Source organism: Lissotriton helveticus, chromosome 2_1 (assembly GCF_964261635.1).
Source record: "Lissotriton helveticus chromosome 2_1, aLisHel1.1, whole genome shotgun sequence".
NCBI lineage: Eukaryota > Metazoa > Chordata > Amphibia > Caudata > Salamandridae > Lissotriton > Lissotriton helveticus.
The window spans coordinates 1,980,530,330-1,980,552,471 of record NC_136059.1 but is presented as its reverse complement, the minus strand read 5'-3'; positions in this window follow the sequence as shown (position 1 = coordinate 1,980,552,471).

The following is a 22,142-nucleotide window of genomic DNA, read 5'->3' as shown; positions in this document are numbered from 1 at the left end:
CTTTAATAGCATGAACTGGATCTCAGCTTTCCTGAGAGACATGACTTCAGCAATACTTTCTGGATCTTGTCCTGTACGAATGAAACGATACATTCTGTCTAGATCTTCTTTCATATTCGGTAGGGTGACCAAATACTCGGACACCTGCCTTATACGTACGGAATATACAACCATACTATCCTCGCCTGGGACTGGATCATAACAGCATTCAGTAAGAGCTCGCCTGATTTCTGCAATGGACTGATATTTGGGCGTACGCTGTAATGCACGTTCATGTAACTCGACTGCCCCTAGACGTCTACTTGGCGGCGGGGTACCAGGAGGACCTCCTCCCGCGGCCCCTATACTGGAATCGTCGACTGATACTCTTCGTGCTGGCAAAGTGACTGATGTGGCGGGAATTTGCACTACGGGCTGGACCGGGGGTACCGTAACAGGTACTGTAACGGGTGCCCCGGTGGCTGGAGGACCATGAATTACATTATTTACAGGAGCTGGCGGAACAGGATTTGCATAGTCTGGGACTGTGTCGTCCAAATAGGACGAGAGGAAAATATCAGCTGCGGTCGGTTTGTGACGTAGCTTGGTCGGAACTAAAGGTGGCGGAAAATTACTGGATGCTTCCGGGGTTGCTTTTGGCAAGCCCTCGGCAAGAAGAGGATACATACCCTTATTGAGGGCATTTCTCTGTCTGTCTGACTGTTCGGTTTTAACTCGTTCACCTATCTCGATTAGTTCCCTTTCTTGGGCTCTTTCTGAGGATTCTCTACTTAATTCTGACTTTCTGATTTCTTTTTCGGTTCTTTTATGAGATTCTTTGCGCCATAACTCGATGGCATCTTTCTGTGACTGTCTGGCTTTCTTTTTCCATAATGCTTCTTCTACTCGCATGATGCACTCGGCATCCCATGTACCCGATACGGGCCATCTATACTTTTCCTCTAACTGTTTGGTGTACTCCACCCATAAATCTAGATATAATATGGCGCTTATGCCATGCTTCTGATACACAAAATGACCTGGACTGTCCCTAGGCGGGACAGGAACTGCTTCTTCTAACAGACCTTTTCTAGTTCTTAACTGACGTAATTTGGAAAACAAAGGCATGACTGGGCTGGAGTCTAGACACAATACAATACACAATGAACACGATAATTACTGAAGAACAACACATTCATACCACGACATTGAAATACATGAATGACATTTTAGATAACAGTTCGGACAAAATACTACCTGGAATACCAAAAACAGAATACATGAATTTCTCGAGAACAGAACAGACTAGAACAGAAACTAGATGCACTGCTAAAACAGTACGAAACTTACCGGTCTCATAAAGAGACACGTCAGGACCCGCATCCACCTAAGTGGACACTTCGTGTTGGATCTGTGTACCCAAACCCACGGACCAGAGACAATGCAATTGACCCTGTCTAGATACTACCCCAGCAACGGTACTCACCGGGCAGCAAGAACGGAAGGCCTCGGACTGGACTGGACTGCTACGACGCCGGACGGACGAACTTCGGACTTCTGTTACGGGTGGGCCTCCGGATACCTCGGACCTTGGACTCTCGGCTTGGGCTCTGGTCGGGACTCGCCGCGTTCCTCCACCGCCTCGTCTGGATGCTGGACCGCAACCTCCGTCTCCTCCGTGGGCCTGAGGGATACTTGAAGCAGAATTATCTGCACGTGCACGGTATGGTTCCGTCACGGCTGCAGAGGATCAGGGGGCTTGCGTGGCTTCACCGGCGCGTGGGGAAAGGGCAAGTCCCTATTCGGGCGCCATTATGTGGTAAATAAATAAATAATACCTCTATTTTTGACTAGATATACAATAACAGATAGCTCAATAAATAAGAGTCAAGATTCGAGGTAGCTGGAGTTTGCAGGTTTAATACAGCATAAAGGACAGGAACAGGACAACCTGCACGGGCATAGGATGGCAGCGCTGCTAACATTTAATAACAGTGCACAAGTATATATAGTTAAACAAAATACATGGTATTCAATACAATAGGCGTAGCAGTGGGCAGGGCCTGTAGCAGTCGCGAAAGATAAGACTGAAAGTAGGTGTAACAAGAGGCGTGAACAGGGCGTATACATAGACATGTGATGTAAACGTAACACAATATGTCATAAATGGGGCGGAAACATGGAGGGGGCTACCTAAGGAGCCGGGACCTCTAACCTAGTGGTGCGCGCAAACTGACAATGACGTGTTACTAGGAAGAAGCTGGGGGCTATGACTTCTGCGCTAGAAGCAGAGACTGAAGTCTGGAGAGTCAGAGCGACATGTACCTAAACACTATCTAGTATCTGATGTTTAGAGAACATGCTGATAGAATCCAAAAGTTATCAGGGTAAAGGCTAACAGACACTAAGACTGGTGCATGCATTATTCTACATGTAGTGCGTGTTGAGGAATATTAAATGACCATTAATACAGTATTTCTCTTACATGGAGACATAAAAGCTAGACTGTGACGGAAACTATTGATGCGATTCAGTAGCTTAGGAATGCAGAGAAGGAGGGCTGGACTGATAACTAGAATCATAACATACTCTTGGCAGACTGGCAGGCAGAGCCAGGCCGAGCCGGGCACTGTGAGGTATGAAGTAAGTGAAGGGTCAGGGATACAGGTGGGGGCTGTATCGCTCCTCGGAGAGGGTTCAGAAGACAGGAGCTGAATCTGAGTCCGGGCCCTTTTGAGGCCTAGAAACGGGGACTTTACAATGAAATAACGTGCACACTGAGAAACGTGGCAACGTAACTTTACATAGGCCTGATATTCGTTGTATTCACGAAAACTAGGAACTGGCATACTAGAGATGGACACAACTGTAATTGCGTCTTTAATCGATCATGGGGAATACATATGCATATTAATCATGCACATATAACATAAGATGAGGAACACGTAGGCACATATAACATGGCAAAATTTACTTTTCCACAAACTAAAGAAGGGCTGTTAGGCTTGCATAGGCGACACCCTACCTAAAAGATTAGCAGGAGTGAATCACATCGAGTTCTAAACAAGCTCTCAGCATATGAATTTTCTCCAAGTGTGTTCAATCATGCCTACACCGTGCATTGTTAAAGGCGCCAGTATCTGAGTTGGCCACAGCTGCATATATGTTATGGCTAGAACGTGCGCTGATCAGTTTGAACAACAGCTACAGTGTGGAGATAACCTTGAAGGCCTCGGCACTCACTGTGCAGACTAAGCTTATGAAGCAAGTCAAGCAATGTAGAAAAACAAGCTATTCTCATGTGAAGCAAAACACTTAGCCTAACTCTAAACAATGGTTAACGTGTGTGCCGTGTGCATAAGAAAGCAAAAGGTAAAATGGCGTTTAAACTTCTAATAAGCTCATGCTAACCTAACACTGTATGAATGCAAGGCTCAGCCCCACTACACTCTTTCTCTGAGATTTTAATTGGAACATACACCGCTTCTTTCATTTCCCAGTGTTTTTCCTAATATGTTATGTCCTTTTCACTTGTATTTGCTTCTCTGCCCCTTTTTTTCCTGTTATTGCTCCCATTATTCTGCTGACTCTCCTTTCACCTTTTCGGCTGCTTCATTTGAAGCTAAGCTCTCTCTCTTTTTGTTATGTTTTCTATCATGTTCTGTATGTTAGAGTTGCTTTCAATTTCACTCCTTTTCGGTACACAGTATCTAATATAAGTGTTGTTCCGGCAGTTTCTCTTGGCTCCATTTCCTGATTATTATTTATTCACAATTACTTGCTTCTGCCATTCTTCCACTTCTTTCATTCCTTGTTAGTCCTTTTCATGCTTTACGGGTGTTGGTCTACTGTATCCAATGGTTTGTCCCTATATGGAGCTGACACCGCTGAAAGTCAGGAGACAGAGGTGGCCAGAAATCAGGCCACCAAAGCGCACAAACAATTAGACGGCAGACATAGTGCCCACACTCCCAGCGCTTACTCCCCTCTGCGCCCCATAAACTCACATACCAAGGAAACCATGAGACAAATTAGTGGGAAAGCAGTGGTGCAGGTTTATTTTGCACAACAAGTGGAAATAAGGTGGGTCATCTTACGGGCGATCCAATGCGGCAGCCCCTCGCTGTCCCGCATGCCTAATGAGCCATTCTTGCACGGCGAGTCGATGCTCTGACGGTGCAGTCCCTTATCACTTTCTTTCGTTCACTCCCGCCCCCCCTGTCAGGGCGGAGCGATGAGGCACACCCCCGGTCGGTTCAGGCCCCCCGACCGCCCGAAGGACTAACGGGGCGCCGACGCTGTTCGCTGGAACCCCCTCGGCTCCAGGTTCTTGGCTCAGGCACCCCTACTGTGCCAGGCAGAGGTATTGACTGTGTCCTTCTGCCGCAGAGGTACCCCTACTGTCCATCTGCCTCCAGATCGCCCTGTGACTCCGCCTGCAACACAAAATTAGACCGTTAACAGTTCCAAACATGCCTGCCTGCCGCTCTGCCGCTGGGTCTGGGTCAGGGAGGGAACAGCGCAGAGCAGCCAGGAACGCGACGGCAGGAAAGGCCGAGCCTCGCTGCCGCGCTGGATTTAAACCCTTTAGGGACCGCCCCTCGCACCTGGTGGCCCGCGCCCATAGGACAAGCATGGAAGGGGCGGGCCAGAGCTGGCGTGCGCGTGGAATGTGGGACTAAGATGCTGTCTTCGCTTAGCTCCCCTTCGCGTCGCGCGGCCAGCGGCATAGTGCCCACACTCCCAGCGCTTACTCCCCTCTGCGCCCCATAAACTCACATACCAAGGAAACCATGAGACAAATTAGTGGGAAAGCAGTGGTGCAGGTTTATTTTGCACAACAAGTGGAAATAAGGTGGGTCATCTTACGGGCGATCCAATGCGGCAGCCCCTCGCTGTCCCGCATGCCTAATGAGCCATTCTTGCACGGCGAGTCGATGCTCTGACGGTGCAGTCCCTTATCACTTTCTTTCGTTCACTCCCGCCCCCCCTGTCAGGGCGGAGCGATGAGGCACACCCCCGGTCGGTTCAGGCCCCCCGACCGCCCGAAGGACTAACGGGGCGCCGACGCTGTTCGCTGGAACCCCCTCGGCTCCAGGTTCTTGGCTCAGGCACCCCTACTGTGCCAGGCAGAGGTATTGACTGTGTCCTTCTGCCGCAGAGGTACCCCTACTGTCCTTCTGCCTCCAGATCGCCCTGTACTCCGCCACAGCTCTGGAGGAGGCCCCCGTCGATGACAGAGCCCCCCACCCACTTAGCTACTTTCGGCCGCTGTTTAGTGCACCCCTATCATAGTATCCTCCACCAAACCCTTTTGGACATTTATTAGGACCGTTCTTAGGACTCACCCTTTGTTACATAGGCCGCACCTCAATGGGGATTGCTTAGATACTGTTCTTTAGGCCACGCCCTTAGTTACATAAGCCGCACCTCTAATGAGGACTGCGCAGACACGCCCTTAGTTACCCAAGCCGCGCCTCTAATGGTACTGTTCTTAGGCCAGGTCTCGCTCTCACAGGACTAGTTCCCCCAGCATTGATCTTGCCACCTTGGGACCTGAACCCATAAATCACTGCTCCGGGCGCCCTGCCCTCTTACTAGTGTACCTGGCCCAGGGCCCTCCACCTCTTGTGAATCCTGTCGTTTTTTCATTGGCTGTTTACCTGCCAGTATCTACAAGAGGATCCGCACGTCCTTGCTTAGCCCTGCTTCTCTGTTGCATTCTGCATGTATTCGCAATATTTTATGGGTGCTAATGGAAGACCGGTGATATTGGTCCCAGGAACCAAAGAGATGGGTATGGCAGGTATAACGTCATGTATCATGCAGAAGACTGAACAGTAATTGTTGTAGCTTTTTACTACAGCTCATACAACTAGAATCCTTCTAACGCCCCACCGTGGACTGTGGAGGATATGTGACCCACGCCGTCCCATGAAACACCATGTATACCGCTGTCATTACCCATTTATGCAGCACACCAAACTGGAATCCTTTCAAATATAGCACTGTGGGCTCAGAAGTATATGGGACTCTTGTACCTGTAACCCTCGCTGTCTCATGTGATACATATGCATACTGTTTCCTTCACCACTCCGCAATGTATTGTCCCTGTATAATGTGCATGTTACCCAACCGTGCTCTGCCATCCTGCCTAGGGATGCGTGGTGCTGTTAAGCATAAAATAGTGCTATTTAAATTGTTATTCGGGCAAGTACCGTGACAGATAAAGATGACTGGCATTCTTACGGTGCCTGCACTTATTTAAATCGTTATTTGGGTAAGTACCGGGACAGATAAAGACGACTGGCATTCTTACGGTGCCTGCACTTATTTGAATTGTTATTTGGGTAAGTACCGGGACAGACAAAGACAACTGGCAGAGCCACCATCGCCTATCTTACCTTTGTTCTAGGCCTGAGTGTCTGGCACATATTGCAGTATTTCACCACCCCTTGTACCCTGGCTCTCTTGTAACCTGCACACTTGTCCCTTCTGTAATGCACTGTTTGCTACCTCACGGAACCCCCTTTTTCATATAAACTTCCACTCCCCTTGACTAAGAAAGTGACTTCCCCGGGCAGTGCTCGTGGTTGGAGGTCTGCCAGTACCAGAGTTAGCGTCCTAACTGCGTTTCGGCACCACTAGCTATCTGCTCATGAGTTCTCTACTGATCGAGAATCGCTACCTAAAACCTCCATTTCATGGTAAGCGGAGAGGAACCTACATTCCTACTTGACAGTATGGCGTTTTAAGTTGGTTACAGGTCTGTTGCAGCTTAACCTTAAACAAGTCATATGGGGTCTATTAGCAGCTTACCTTACCCCAGTCTCACCTTGTTAACTTCCACACTTTCTACATCCCCCGCTGATATTCTTTTCACATAGTTCTCCATATATTCTGTAACCCTGCTGGTACATTAATTCCATCCAGATTCTAACACGGTGAGTCCACAGAAGCCAGTGGCCGGGAACCAGCCTCGAGACATCGGGTATCAGAGCGCTATACCTGGGCACCAGGTTCGTGACATGAGGATCGGCGGGTCATTTTTTGCATGATTTATTTGATGCTAATGGAAAACCAGTGATGTTAGTCCCAGGAAGCAAAACTGATGGGAATGTGGAAGTTACCCTTGAGTCAGAATCGTTTTCTTGCTGTGTGAGCACAGCATCAGTAGTAATTATGACAATGGATTTACAGTCCAATTGTCCTTCCGGTTTGTAAATATGGCATAATTGCTAGATGCCTTTCAAGTTTTGAAGTACCACTGTTAATAACATATCGTTGTTCCATGCCCTCCCCCTACACCTCGAGAACTCCCCTTGTTCATGACGTTTCAGGTTTCCAAACAATGCATTATTGCTGTGAAAATGCAGGAGGGTAGTGGCTTGCAAGGAGTAATGCCGTCCTAGAGCATATCCCTTCATGTTTAGGATAAAGCATGACAGTTCCGGCAAAGAAGTGGGCATTCTAGTCTAGTGAAGTACCATATTGGGGTCACAAGATTACGTGACACAGTGTGCCAAGGAACAAGATCGGTCATGGTAATCCTTGGAGATGTACAACTTTTTCCACCTGGAGTGCACACATTACCTGGAACAGCTGCATCTTACTGTCAAGGAAGATGTTGTTAGTCAACTTAAATCAGGTGAAGGGGTTACTGTAGCCTTCGCCTTGCAACTCTATCCCAACCTGAACTGAATTACCTTCCATTGAGGAGAAGTCCTGGCCTGCGCTTGGACTGGGTATATCCCGCAGAGTTCGTGAAAGCAATGTTCATGTATATCTGGAAAATTGGCCCTGTGCATGGCCCACGGATTGGTTGTATACCCCTGCGCTAGCAGTGTTCCACATGTCACTAGCGACTTACACTTAGTGCCTGAGTTGAGTTTCGTGAATGGATTACCCCTTCCCACATATGACACACATGCATTTGCCCTATTACCAATGCATTATATCCTAGACGTCTTACAATAAGGTGTATTGGATGTTCGTCACATTCGTTACAAAGTAACCTGACTGAGTCTACCTCCTACAGCCATCTGAGGTTGTAAATTACCAACTGCTACATCAGGCGATACTTGAGCCATGTGAGTGGGGTGATTTCCCAGTGCGGTTCCTGCATTGGAGACAGAAAACATTCATTAGAAGCCCTGCCCCCCCTTGTCCACCAATCCGATTCTCTGCAATGAAACAGGGATCAACAATGCCCCACTCGCTACCCTGGTCAAGCCTGTTTGGAGCCAGATGCAGTAATGCAGCATCTTGACTAGGTCACTTATTCACATGCCGCATCCTGCCATTGACAATTGTAGTTTGTCGAGCGCGATTTCGTGTCACCGCTCAACTCGTCCCCTTATTCTTCATCTCACAGACTCCTAATCCTCCCAGGCTTTCAAAACTGACCTCAAAGATCTCCTCCTGTTAAACTGCAGGCAGTGGACACCTCGCATACCTGGACAGTGGGCTACCTTGGTCAGCGTCAATCGATGCTGAAGTACGGCCGCCTTGCTAAAACCTGCTCTGTTTTTGGTAGATTGTGCTTCGTCATTTGAGAATGGGAGGGGTCAGCCTACCCAGAAGCTTAGTGTCACAAGTCCGTCTGTGCGATGTGGACGGGCTACCAACGTCATGCATGCCAACACTATCCCTTCACATGTCCATTCTGTCCTGCCATCTGTTTCTCAGGAGCTTACACAATGTGCCAGCAGTTGAAGTCCTTAATAGAGTCGTTAGCCGTCAGTCCATAAACTGCTGTTGAAGCTAGACATGCTGGTTTGGCCATGCTATCAGAGTGTCAGGTGAGTGTATTCCCCCATAGCTCTTCTGCTGGTGGCAGATGCAATGCGTAACTTTGAGGCTCAACGAAAGCATCGGCTGCCCCAGTCCAACGCTGGACTCCCCTTCAAGTGGTGGTTTGTGTACTAAAGAAATTGAACTCTCCTCATGGACGCCTAAACTGTAGACAGGTCACGAGTATGAATCCCAACTGTGCCATCCTTGACGTTCATCCTTCAGGTGAGAAGTGTACCAGTGTACTAGATAACAGTAACCCCCGTTGCTGTGGTGCTTGGAGGCGACCAAGCAGTAACATTAGGCTCTATCTACAATGCCGGCAATGTTATTGCGTGTTGGCATTGCAATGATTATAGGTTACTAATACTATTTAATCATCGGGAATACGATCAAAAGTAATGATACCAGCCGTCCAAGCAGTTCTTACGGCTTCGGGTGGCCACAGCAGTCTGCCACAACTTGTTCCAGAACTGGCAAATGACGGGAAATTCACTTTGTAGTGTTGCCCCCTCGGTTGCAATAAAGACCTATTAAGATAGATGGCACAAAAGTTTAATTTGCGTCAGTAATTGTTGAAAACTTTTATAGCGCGGGGAGTCACAAGAGCCAGTGGCTGGGAACCAGACTCGAGCATCGGGTATCAGAGCGCTTTACCTGGGCACCAGTTTTGTGACATGGGGGGCGCATTACGCGTGGCTGCAGGATCTGGAGAAGTCCCCCGAATCTTGCGTTCGGAGGGACCGAGCCAACTTATATACCCCTATCCTGATAGCATGGCGGCCAAACGATACCTAAGGAGGCATGCCTCTGACTGGGGTGAAACCTTGCGCAAACACTATCCTTTGCAAGCATTCTCTGTGTACATGAACCAGAAGGAGGCCCCATCCGTGCTACTCTGTCATTGATTAAGTTTGTGCGCCTTCGACTTTATGAATATGCCTCACGTCCACCACCTGATCTGACCATTTATACAATCTCATGGTACCCATCATAGCCTACGACTTCTAATTATTCTATTTCCTGTATTTAAACTATTGAATGCGATTTTATATAGCGCGAACCTTACCCGAACGTGGACGCGCAACAGGTCGTTTTAGAGGAGGGTCGATGCAGTGTCTAACATGATAGAAGAAAAAAGGTGGAAAGAGCCCCTGACTCGCGAGGGATAGATACACTGGTCAGCGGACTGCCCACAATGTAAAGTCGATAACCGTGTAGACATGAATGGCAAAATTGACCACATCTATGTGGATGTGTTTTCGCCATGTGCTCGGCCAGCTTGCAACTGACTGCTGGTATTTTAGCTTAAGCCACAGTTGATTATTATGGCACCAATCTGATACCTCATTGGTTATTGAGGCTCGTTTAGGAATATAACTGGGAGAAGGTTTTTCGTTTCGGTTCTTAATGCAGGCTCCTGCTCTGAACTGCACTTCGATTAGTCAGTCTCATCCCCCCCGCGTTACATATTATTTACTGTGCTGTTTGTCAAAAGCGCATAGTTGCTGGGAGATGGCTGATTTTTGATCGGCATCACCGGGACACAGGATTATTGGCACCTTGAGCTTGGACAGTAATTGTGCGCGCCGGCAAGCCCGGGATTAAACACCGTGGCTTAATACTTCCCTTGTTTTGGTGAATGTTTTTCACTATGGAACATAGGTTGGTGACCGTAGCGCAGAGCTGACTGTGGGAAGAATAGCGCCGATCGAAGACCAGGTGCTAGGTTCCATCACATATAAATGTGTGTTTCTAATCAGAGAGAATATTTTACAAATGTAGCAACTTGCAGCTCGTCAGCACAAGAAAGGAGAGCACTGTCGGAATTATACCATCGCACTGGTATGTACAGTCGTGCCATAGGGCCCGCTTCTCCCAAGTCTGTCTACTAGTTGTAAGCATTTTCCGATAATACTGTATCGTCGCTTTCAGTCAGATAGTTGTGCTGGTGCTTAACGAGTGCTTTATCCTTGTAATCTCCCTACATCGAGGCCCCTGCAGGCCATGTCTGTACCTTGGCTGCCCCTAAAACTATCGTTATCTGGCACCTAGCTAATCTAACATTACTCCAATCAGGCGTACTACATTCTGGGAATCGTTAGCATGGTTCACCCCTACTAAACTACGCGCCTGAAATTCTAATTTTACGGAGGTTTGTAGAAGGAAGAACTGATACAGGCACGGGAGTCACTAATTATACGAAGGATTTGCTAACCTTCGTATTGCTAGAATGCACTCGCACTGATTTATCTAACCACGAGCTCCGAAGAGGAAGTCATCGAGCCTCACAAGGGAACGCTGTGCATGCATTACCCACTTAGATAACCATATTAAAGGCTATGTCCGATGTCAACCGAGCGCGCTCAACACAGGGCGCCTAGCGAATGGCTTATAACACAGGACCGGTAATGGCGGCCGCATTATGGCGCCAACCCAGTCCCCTCGCTTAATCGAATGACCGCTAACAAAAGATTGGGAATGGTGGCCGAATTATGGCGCCGACCCCGTCCCTTCGATAATCGAACAATGCTCACTCAGGAAAACCAGTACGAGTGAATTACCAGCTGTACCGTCTAGTAACTCAGCTGGCATTAAATCACCACCCGTACGAGTGAATTACGAGCTGTACTGTCTTGTAACTCCGCTGGCATTAACTCACCGCCTGATGCACGCGGTCGCCCTCGTTAAGGCCGCCTAATTGGGACGGATGTATCTTCCCTATTCACTATTAGAGGACAGAGGAGGTTGGTGCTAAGCAGAAACATCAAACAAAAGTAAACCTGGGTTCTCCCGGCGGCATCGGGCTATTGCCCAATCAGCCTGACGTTCTCACAACAAAACGCCCGAAAGGGAGAGAGACCCGAGGCAGAGCCACTAGATGGGGTCCCCCGTGGGCCATAGCCGACGTGCGTGAACCCAGGGGGAGGCGAAAGCTACTGGCACTGGGCAACGTGGGGGTGCACCGCAGGTGCCGAGGGCACCGACTCCGGCTTCCATGCGCGCCGGTAAAGTGAAGCGTGCAGGAGGCCACAGAGGGCACTGACGCGCGTTCACAGGAACGATGCTCTTGCCCATGATTCAACCTGGCGGCGGAGGGGGGGGGGGTCGAAAGCTACTGGCGCTAGGCCGTGCGGTAAAATGAAGCGTGCAGGAAGCCAGAAGGCACTGATGCGCATCCAATCTGGAGGCGGTAAAGCTGGCAAAATAACGCTCTAAGCGGGGAGCAACTCTCACCGCCCGCCTGATAGCAACTCGTAGGGCTCAGCCGCCCGCATGCCCACGCGGTCGAGACCGCCGTTTGGCCACGTCTCCCTCCCCCCGTGGCATCCAACCACAGGCCCCTGTACAACCTGGGCTTGACCCAGGGACGGGGCGGGGGGGGGGAGGAGAGAGTGTGGCACTCACCTAGAAGATGACGACGAACAGCGCAGAGCCAACAGCGCAGAGCAGCCAGGAACGCGACGGCAGGAAAGGCCGAGCCTCGCTGCCGCGCTGGATTTAAACCCTTTAGGGGCCGCCCCTCGCACCTGGTGGCCCGCGCCCATAGGACAAGCATGGAAGGGGGCGGGCCAGAGCTGGCATGCGCGCGGAATGTGGGACTAAGATGCTGTCTTCGCTTAGCTCCCCTTCGCGTCGCGCGGCCAGCGGCAAAGTAAAGGGTGTACAGAGTAAAGTAATAAACAACACTTGTAATTGCTCAGGGCTATAGTCCAATGCTTTATAGCTTATCTGTGAGATTAGAGACATTGATGAAGCATATGCAAATCAGTCATAGCCACTCCCTATAAACAGGAACAGTGCAGCCCAAAGTGCTAAACCACATCTCCTCTGAACGATAACACAATGGACGCTGCACTGGTTTTATTCTTGTCCCTCATCAGTGGGGTGCAGTGTGATCTCGGGCATACTCCTTGAAAATCTCTTAGCATGAAAGGTGAGTCACCCAAAGTGGGATGTGTATGCTTGTCGTGAGTAACAGCCCTATTCTGCAACTCAGTGATGAGGCCTACAAAGGCTAAAACTGGTAAAGGGAAAACTTTCCTTTTCTTAACAGCAGACTTGGCTAGTAGCTCAGGTGGACTGGAGCAAGACCAGTGCATAAGGTTGGTGGTAGTGAGTGGCAAAAAACTGATTAAATGGAATGCCATGCAGAGTAAATACCAGTGGTTGAGATTAATTTAAAAATATATCCCCTATTACTTTTTATACGTTTCTCGCTGGACAACAGAGGGCTGTTTAAAGCCTCGACCCTGGAGCTTGCTGGGCTGGCCCAGCAAACTATCCTTCTCTACTAATTATTAGCAGGGCTGGCACAGCTGTGTATGCGCTTGCCATGTTGCTGGCACCAGTGTATGCCGGGTGGCACTGCTCTTATAACTGTCAAGGGCCTGTTGGCTGCCCAATGCCCATTATTGATGATTGGGGTGGGCACGACCGTGTGGCCCAGAGATTGGTCCACAACTGGCCTATATCGCTTGGCCTCTTGCCCATTAAGCCAATCCAATGCTGAGTTCAATGCTCAGAATCCTGGATTATGACGCTGTTGTATGATGTGAGCATGCACCCTCTCACGCCCTGCTGCCAGAACAACACCGCCCACATCACACAAACCAGCATCATGTTGGCTCCCAGACTTCAGCTCACCACTGCAGACTCAGTTCCTTCACACTTGAACGTCAAACTATGGAATGTGAAGGTCGACCCTGGACCATTCACAAATTTAGACTTTTAGAAAAGGCGGTTAAATATATATGTCCTAGAAATGCTCCTGTTTATAGTACAATCCGCCAAACTTGCCAAAGATGCGTCGACATCCTGTGCCTCTGTGGTGCTCCAAAGAAGTTAATCATTTTCATGGTTTCTATAAACTTGTAAAACTTTTTACAGCTGCTTTATTATAGTGATGGAAATGTGCTGCACACATGCACTGAAGGTGAAACGCAGTGTGAAGGAAACACCCTGTGCTCTCATTTGTTTTCAAATGCAATCTAATTAACTTGGGTATGAACAATTTCAGGACCCAGTGGAGCCTGCTCCCTTTGACATGTCACTGTGTGATGAGACGCCTTACTTGTCGGAAAGGAGCAGCAGGAAGAAAGGGCCATACTGGGGTTAATGACAGGACCGGAAGAGAAGGACCAAGGACTCACTGACCCCTGGCCAGCCCAGCAGGGACCAGGACAGCTGAAGGAAGCAGATAGAAATTAAAATCAGACCAGCAAGCTGCCACACCTAAATCAAAAAGGCACATCAGCGGATCTGCCTCTGATGGTGAGGGTTAATTTATCACACTAAATTCAATCAGCTTATATTAAAGTCATTGTGGTTTTCATTTAGTTTGATGAGGTTTATTACTCGATTCCAGAAAATCAATTTTACCGGGAGCCATATTAAACTCTAGGGATTACGAGCACTGTGTGTAGCAGACATAACTTTTTGTTATTACTTAGAGAATCGCTGGGGAAATTATATGTTTACCATGAAGAAGGGTTATGGCAAAGAGCACTGTCTTCAGGAACTCTCAGTTTCCAAATCGCAGTCTAAGCAACAACCAATGAGAGGGCACCGACTATGTTTGTATGTCAATTTTATTTTGTTCATAGAACTTTGCTTTCTAAATTACAAACTCTCAGGAAACATTTTCGACAACATCACACGGTTTCAACTGGATATTATGCTGTCAGCAATTATGTATCCATTATTCTTTTTTTTCATTTTTATATAGTGTTTTAAGACCAAGAGGTATCAGCGTGTATCGCATCCCAAGAACAATCTGATAGAGCTTCACTTACAATGAATAGGATGCTAAATACATATACATACGGTAGTGCAAGTCTGGAGATGAAACAAATATATACATATTGGATACATCATAGTGAACAACCAGAGCATCATTTGATGAGGCTAACAGCAGTGAGGCCATAACACATGTCATGTGACAGCTGGAAGGTTAGTAGAGGGTAGAGCATGTTAAAGTGGCTGGAGTGGGAGGTGTGACGAGTAGAAATCATATTGGGGTACGGGCTATAGGCTAGAGGATCCGGAGCAAGTGATAAAACTAAGCCACTTCAGCTGGAGGTTCAATAACTGAGTTTTGAATTTTCCCCTGAAGAAAAACAGGTGCTTGTTGCATCTGATGTGTCCGGTAATGAGTTCAAATGGCTTTAGCAGCCACAATGGCCAACTTTGTTGCATTGTTATAATTGTTTTATTTTCATCATGATTATTCAGTATAGTTGTTTCCATTAATAAGTGTTCAGTATAGCAGTTGAAAACAAATCAAACGTTACAATATAAAATGTTCCATAAAGACTTTGTAGAATGAAACAAATTCTATACAAAAAGCCAAGTTTGTATAAATAGGATGTGGCTTAGGTCACCTCCCAAATCACACACCTGGTTATTAGATGTAGGAGTGACCCATCTCCTGGGTCAAGGATGTAGAATTATTGGCTGGCATAGCCAGCTAGATCATGAGGTTCTCAAATGTAAATAATATTTCACTGGGACAGCAATCAGCTCTGCTGGTGCACAGGGCCCAGATCATGCAACTTTTCTGGCAATATGAGTCATATTGCCTTGTAATGTTTGCCATTAAGAATAGTAGACTTTACTACAGGACCCCTGTCAGATGTGGCACTTTTTGCAGGTTTATCCCCAATTTTTTTGTCTTTTGCCTCCTATTTTCCGGACCCTGTTTTTATTGGCTATATGATTCTGAGCAGTCTTCCACTGCTGATTGTTGTGACTTGAGTTGTTGCTATGCACCCTTTCCTTAGTTACACCTTCCCTGCTGCTCAGCCAGGATGAATGCTGGAGTACTTGGTGATGTACTGAAATGTTAGAGTGCCTGCTGATGCAATGGAATGCCTGGGTGTCTGGTGAGGTGTTGAGTGTCAGTTGAAGTGTGTAGGTTGAGCAGCAACGATGTTTCTTCTGGTGGGGCTATTGGTTATCTGCTTCTTACTTAACATCTTAATAATCCTGTAACTAAGTCTAAATAAACCTTCTTCATATAACTTACTCTACGGCTACCTGGACCTCTTTACTGTTACAACACTAGCAACGAATGGGAGAAAGAACCTATGAGTTTTGGAAGATGAAGTGTATCTGAACCTGCTGAAGAAACTGAAGTAAAGAAGCTTGAAGGAAGTGAAACGCCCTGGTTAGCCTCACTAGTGTCCCTAATCATCTGGACAGCCTTCAGTCTGGGGCGTTTAATCTTCTTTACATCAATGGCTTAATGAACTGATGACAACAAGCTTGCTTGTTTGCCTGTGTGTCCTGACATGCTATAACAGATTTAGATATGTGTGGGGGCACTACGAGTTGCTGCTCATGTGCACGGAGGCTTCTGAAGTTTGAAATTAGGAGAATCTGCAAGAGCAACAGGCAGCGTTTATTATAATGGAACCAGCAGCGTTTGCCTTCGTCTTGTGGCTTAAACATGGTGATACAGACTGCGAAGTTGGCGTGGCGGAAACAAATGAATTAGCAGTGTTACTCTGGAAGAGACTATGGTGAACCGGCAGTGCTGTTGTGCAAATTTGCGGCAAGTTGGAAAGTGAACCGGCGGTTCAAACAGTGCTTGTATTGCCAAAGGTAAGATGGTGGCCTGTGTGCTGGTGCACGAATTAGGACAGGAAATACGTCTGAAGGTAATTTCATGAACTACAGTGGAGTGTGTACACAGTTGCAGATGAGTTTACTTTCAAACTTACGGCAATGGCTTGGCTCGAGCAGAAGTCCCTGGATTGCTTTTTGTGTGACACTCGGCATCCTGTGCACGTAACTCTTGAGGGTACTGCTCCGGATGGGTGCATCGCCTGAGCGTGTCGCACTATGGTGTATGTGAAATCTGAGCCGTGACTACTAATTGGTGTGCCATCAATATGCGCAACGTGAGGCGACATGTTAGTGCAGGACACTTTTTACATTGAAGTTTCTTTTCATCTTTAACCCCGTGCATTATGGCACTCTGGCTGATGGCACTGTTTTGTGTGCCTATACGTGACCATGTGAGGCTAAGGATTGAAATGCGCCGGTCAATGTGTCATCTTCACTGAGTGTCCCTAGGTGGCCTCTCTTAGACTCCTTTTGAAGATTCTTGGCCATACAGGGGATTCTGCGTTATCTTAGGTTGTTCCATGGCACTTTGCTTGCTTTAAGCTGCCCCATGCGGTGCTGCCACTAGATGTTAATCTCACAGTGCTGCATATCTTCGCTGCCCCTGGGTAATGCTCTCTCACTCTGTTACCAGAGTACTGCAACTAGGGGTGTTTCTATGTTAGGCTGCTCAAAATATATTTCACTCAGTGCCGCACCCCACAATACAACTTCACCACATAATTCAACAACGAGCCACATAATTGAAACACATTTAAACAACACACCACATACATCCAATCCACATCACACCACACGATTCAACAGCAAATCACATAATTAAACTCCATACATACCACTTCCCAACACAAAATAATAATCCACATAATTACATTCCATAACACATAATCCCACTCCACATGATTACAGTACACTCAATACCACGTAATTACTATCCTCCTAATTCCACTGCAAATCATGCTGCATTATTCCACTACATAAATCCACTACAACCACACTATTCCATGCCACACAATTCCACAATTAACAATTCTAACCAACCCACATAATTTCACACCACATACTCCACTCCACTCCAAATCAAAACACATGGGTAAAAGACATTGTCATGTACAACGTCAGTAGCTCTAACTCTCACAAACGTGAGACATATTGTATTGCAAATGCTTGTTTTTCAATGTTGTCACCTGCATTTTTGGTCCCACCCTCAGCTGCCATCGAGTGAAAGCTACCAAACCCAGACATTTCACCAGTGCAGTCCAGAGAGGTGTGTTTTGCATGGATCACCCAACATTTTCCTCCGCTGAATCCCCTGCAAACCTCAACTTTAGCTCAATAAAATCACATTTTCCTCATTTTTCTGTGTGGGAAAGATGTGGGATCACCAGGCCGCCACAAATGTCCTACCACCCAGCGTTCCCCCAGGTCTCCCAATAAAAATGGTACCTAACTTGTGTGGATAGGCCTAGCGCCCGCGACAGAAAATGGCCCAAAATGTACTGTGGAGAATTCAACATTTTTGTTTTAAATAACAACCTGATTTTGCGAGGCAGTCACCTATATTTTTGGTCCCGGGCTCAGCGGAAATCTTGGGAAACCTATCAAACCCAGACATTTCTGAAAAGTAGACTCCTAGTGGAGTCCAGGGAGGCTCAGCTTGCATGGATCTCCCAACATTTTACTACCCAGAATCCACTGCGAACCTCAAATTTAGCTACATAAAATCAAATTTTCCTCACTTTTCTGTGAGGGAAAGTTGTGGTATAACTGGATAGCCACAAATTTCCACCCACCCAGCATTCCCCCAGGTCTCCCGATAAAAATGATACTTCATTTGTGTGGATAGGCCTAGCGCCCGTGACAGGAAATAGCCCTAAACGTACTTTGGAGACTTCAAAATTATCGATCAAAGAAACAACCTGGTTTTGCGATGGAGTCATCTGCGTTTTTTGGTAGCTAAATAAAATTAACTGTCCTCACTTTTCTGTGTGGGAAAGTCGTTTGATCACCGGACCGCCACAAATCTCCTACCACCCAGGGTTCCCCCAGGTCTCCTGATAAAAATGGTACCACACTTGTGGGGTTAGGCCTAGTGCCCATGACAGGAAATGGCAAACAAAACATACTATGGAGACTTCAAAATTATCGGAGTCACCTGCGTTTTTGGTCCCGGGCTCAGCAGCCATGCAGGGAAACCTACCAAACCCAGATATTTCTGAAAATTAGACACCTAGGGGAGTCCAGTTAGGTGCAGCCTGCATGAATCTCCCAACATTTTCCTACCCTGAATTCCCTGCAAACCTCAAATTTAGGTAAAAAAAATCTATTTTTCCTCACTTTTTTATGTGGGAAAGATGTGGGATCACCGGGCCGCCACAAATGTCCTACCACCCAGTGTTCCCCCAGGTCTCCCAATAAAAATGGTACCTCACTTGTGTGGATAGGCCTAGTGCCCGTGACAGAAAATGGCCCAAAACGTACTGTGGAGACTTCAAAATTATCGATCCAAAAAACGACCTTGTTTTGAAAAGGGAGTCATCTGCCTTTCTGGTTCCGGGCTCAGCGGAAATCTGGGGAAACCTATCAAACCCAGACATTTCTGAAAACTAGACACCTAGGTGAGTCCAGGGAACTTCAGCTTGCGTGGATCTCCCAACATTTCCCTGCCCAGAATCCCCTGCAAACCACAATTTTAGCTAAAAACATCTGTTTGTGAGATAATTGGCCCGACACAAATTTCCTTCCACCCAGCGTTCTCCTAGATACATCACTTCTATGGGTAGACCAAGTACCCGCAATAAAGAAGGGCCCAAAACGCATTGTGGGGACATCAAAATTATCTATCACAAAAAGCCCTGGTTTTGCAAGGGGGTCCCCTGCGTTTTTGGTCCTGGGCTCGGAGGCCATCTAGGGAAATCTACCAAACCCAGACAGTTTTCAAAATTAGACACCCGGGGGAGTTTAGCCACTCAGGATAAATTGTAACCTAAAAGATAGCTTTTCTGAGGAGAACTTTGATGAGATTATATCTGTTCCTTGTTTCGAAACAATGACGATTTTGGGTTCTCAAAGCCCTGTGTAATCAGGAAGCAGGGAACAGCCATCATCCCCATATTAAGGTGTGGTATCAGAATACAGTGTTTTAATATCACCCTACAGTAATGTCAAAACGAAGAAGATCAACAGCAACTACACTCTGAAGGTATATTTATAGGTAATTAGAGATTTACTATTCTTAACTGTATTTGACAAGGTATACCAGCACTCCATCTCAAAAGTATAACGTTTAGTTAGATGTGTACTGTTCGCAAGGATAGATGGAGAGCAATCCTGAGAGACTTTATATGAACAGTTATGAAGCACACATATCTGATTTTCTGTGTGAGTCTAGTGGCAACCCACTTGACTTTGGGGGTAGACAGGCTTCATGGAAAATGAACGGAGTCTCTGACTTCAACCACTCATTGAATCATCTGACCAACATTCAAAGATCTCCCTCTAGGGGGCATGGCTTGGACGGCAAGCATGGCGGACACAGCCTAGTTGAGCTCCGTCCCCGCCAGCCGATTATCCCCATCAGACCACAGCCCCGAGAGTAGAGCTTGGTGCAAGGGGTCGCGGGGCTCTCTTCGGCGCACTTGGGGCCGGTTATGCGCTGCAGGAGACGAGTGAGGGCGGACGGACGCGGTACGGCCTAGGCGGCCTCCGGAAGCCGGGGAGCTCGATTTTGGTGACCCCGGGGAACATCACACGGAGGCGGCCGGGGCTAGGCCGGAAGGCGGCGGACCAGCGGCTGCGGAGGGTCGTGCCTGGCCCTATACATCTGGGGGACGCCTCGGCCCTGACCCGGGGGGTGCTGGTCTTGCTGCAGCGGCCCCGCAGGAGGAGGCAGCGGAGCAAAGAGGCCCAGCCGGAGGGCGGAGAACACGCTGCCGGAGCGGAGCGGCCCCGCGGGTGACCATCTTTCCTCTTTGGCCCCCCCGGGATGTGAGGAGCTGTGCGCCGGAGTGGTGGCGACCCCGGGTTGATCTATCGACAGTGAAAAGGCCTGGGCCAGCGGCGGCAGCCAGGGACCTCGATTCTCGCGTGGCCCAGCAGTGCGTCAGCGGAGCGGCCCGAGGCCTGGCAGTGGAGGACGCCGGCCCAATAACATTGTGGGGCCAGATTGGCCCGGCCGCCAACATTGGGAGCCCCTGCGGAGCGAGTGGAGAGTGGGAGATCCGACGGCCCCTGCACTGAGGTAAATGACGGAGGGCCCCCCTTGGCTGTGGCAGGTGGACTTGCGCCACACCGGACGAAGGTCGGTGGTGGTTGAGATCTGGTGGAGGGCCACGGGGGGCCCGGTTATGCACACAACTACCGGAGCTAGACTTTGAGGGGCGCAGTTGGGGACAGTGGCCGCCGTGGTGGGGTGCCTAGCCCGATTACTCGGCGGTCGATTCGGACCACGGTGGGCCCCCTGTTCAGTGGCATTGCGGTGATCCGACGGTGCCCTCTCAGCGGCCTTGGACATTTGTGCAGAACGCTAATCATGACCCGCGGGGCAGGTGGAGGTGGGGGAGGCCCCAAGCAGGGACCCATCGACAAGTTCACAGGGACGGGAGGCAGTGCGGGGGCCTCCGGTGGATCTCCGGCGGCTGGACCAGACAATGCGGCACTAATGGCGGCCATCACCCAGTACCGGGACGCATTGGAAGCAAAAATTCCAGCGGTGGGGTCAGATGTTACGCTCTTTTGCCAGGACTTGCGGAATGCAGTCTCCCGCATCTCAGAAGCCAAAACTCGGATATCAGGGGTGGAAGATGACGTGGTGACTTTCAAACGTAAAGTAGCTACCCTGGAATCCACACAAAAGGTCCTGGCGCTTCGAGTGGAGGATGCAGAAGGGCGCGCCAGGCGCAATAACCTCCGCTTTGTAGGACTGCCCGAAGGCTGTGAGAAGGGGGATATGGAGGGCTTCCTGACGCGGTGGCTTGAAAGCTGGATATCATCTGAAGCCCTGTCCAGTTGCTTTGTTATAGAAAGGGCGCACCGGGCCCTGATGCAAAAACCGCCGGAGGGAGCGAGACCGCGGCCAGTGATTGCGAAGCTTCTCAATTACCATGACAGGGATGTGATCCTGAAGCAGGCCAGAGTGAAAGAACCCCAGCGATATGAAAATCACACGGTCCTGATCTTTCCAGACTATACCCGTTTGGTACAACAGCAGCGCCAGTCCTTTACGGCGGCCAAGGCCCGTCTACGAGACCTGAAAATACAATATGCACTTCTTTATCCAGCCCGCCTGAGAGTCATATTTCAATCTCATACACACTTTTTCGATTCCCCGGAGGATGTGTTTCTATGGACAGACGAAATTAGACCAGTGAAAGTGCACACTCCCCCGGGGCGAGACTCTGACTCCTCACATGATGATGCGCAGACGAGATCCTCCCGATGTAAGGACAATTGGAGATCTCGATCCCGACAACGGTCCGCGTCGAGTACCGCTTCGGAGAAGGCGGCTGGGGTGGCTGAGAAACAGAAGAAGGGCACATGAAGGCGCTCAGAGACATACTGCAGACTGATTGCCTTAAATTCCCTGCTTATCTGGGGCGAGTGCTCGCGGGGAGAGTGAGGTATTTGTGCCATATGCGAGACCAAGTGAGCGGATGAGGGGTGACTGTGGATGGGGGGGTACACGGGTGGGGGGGTTCCTCCCAGGTGAGGGTGGGAGGGAGTAGGTGTTGGACGAGATGACT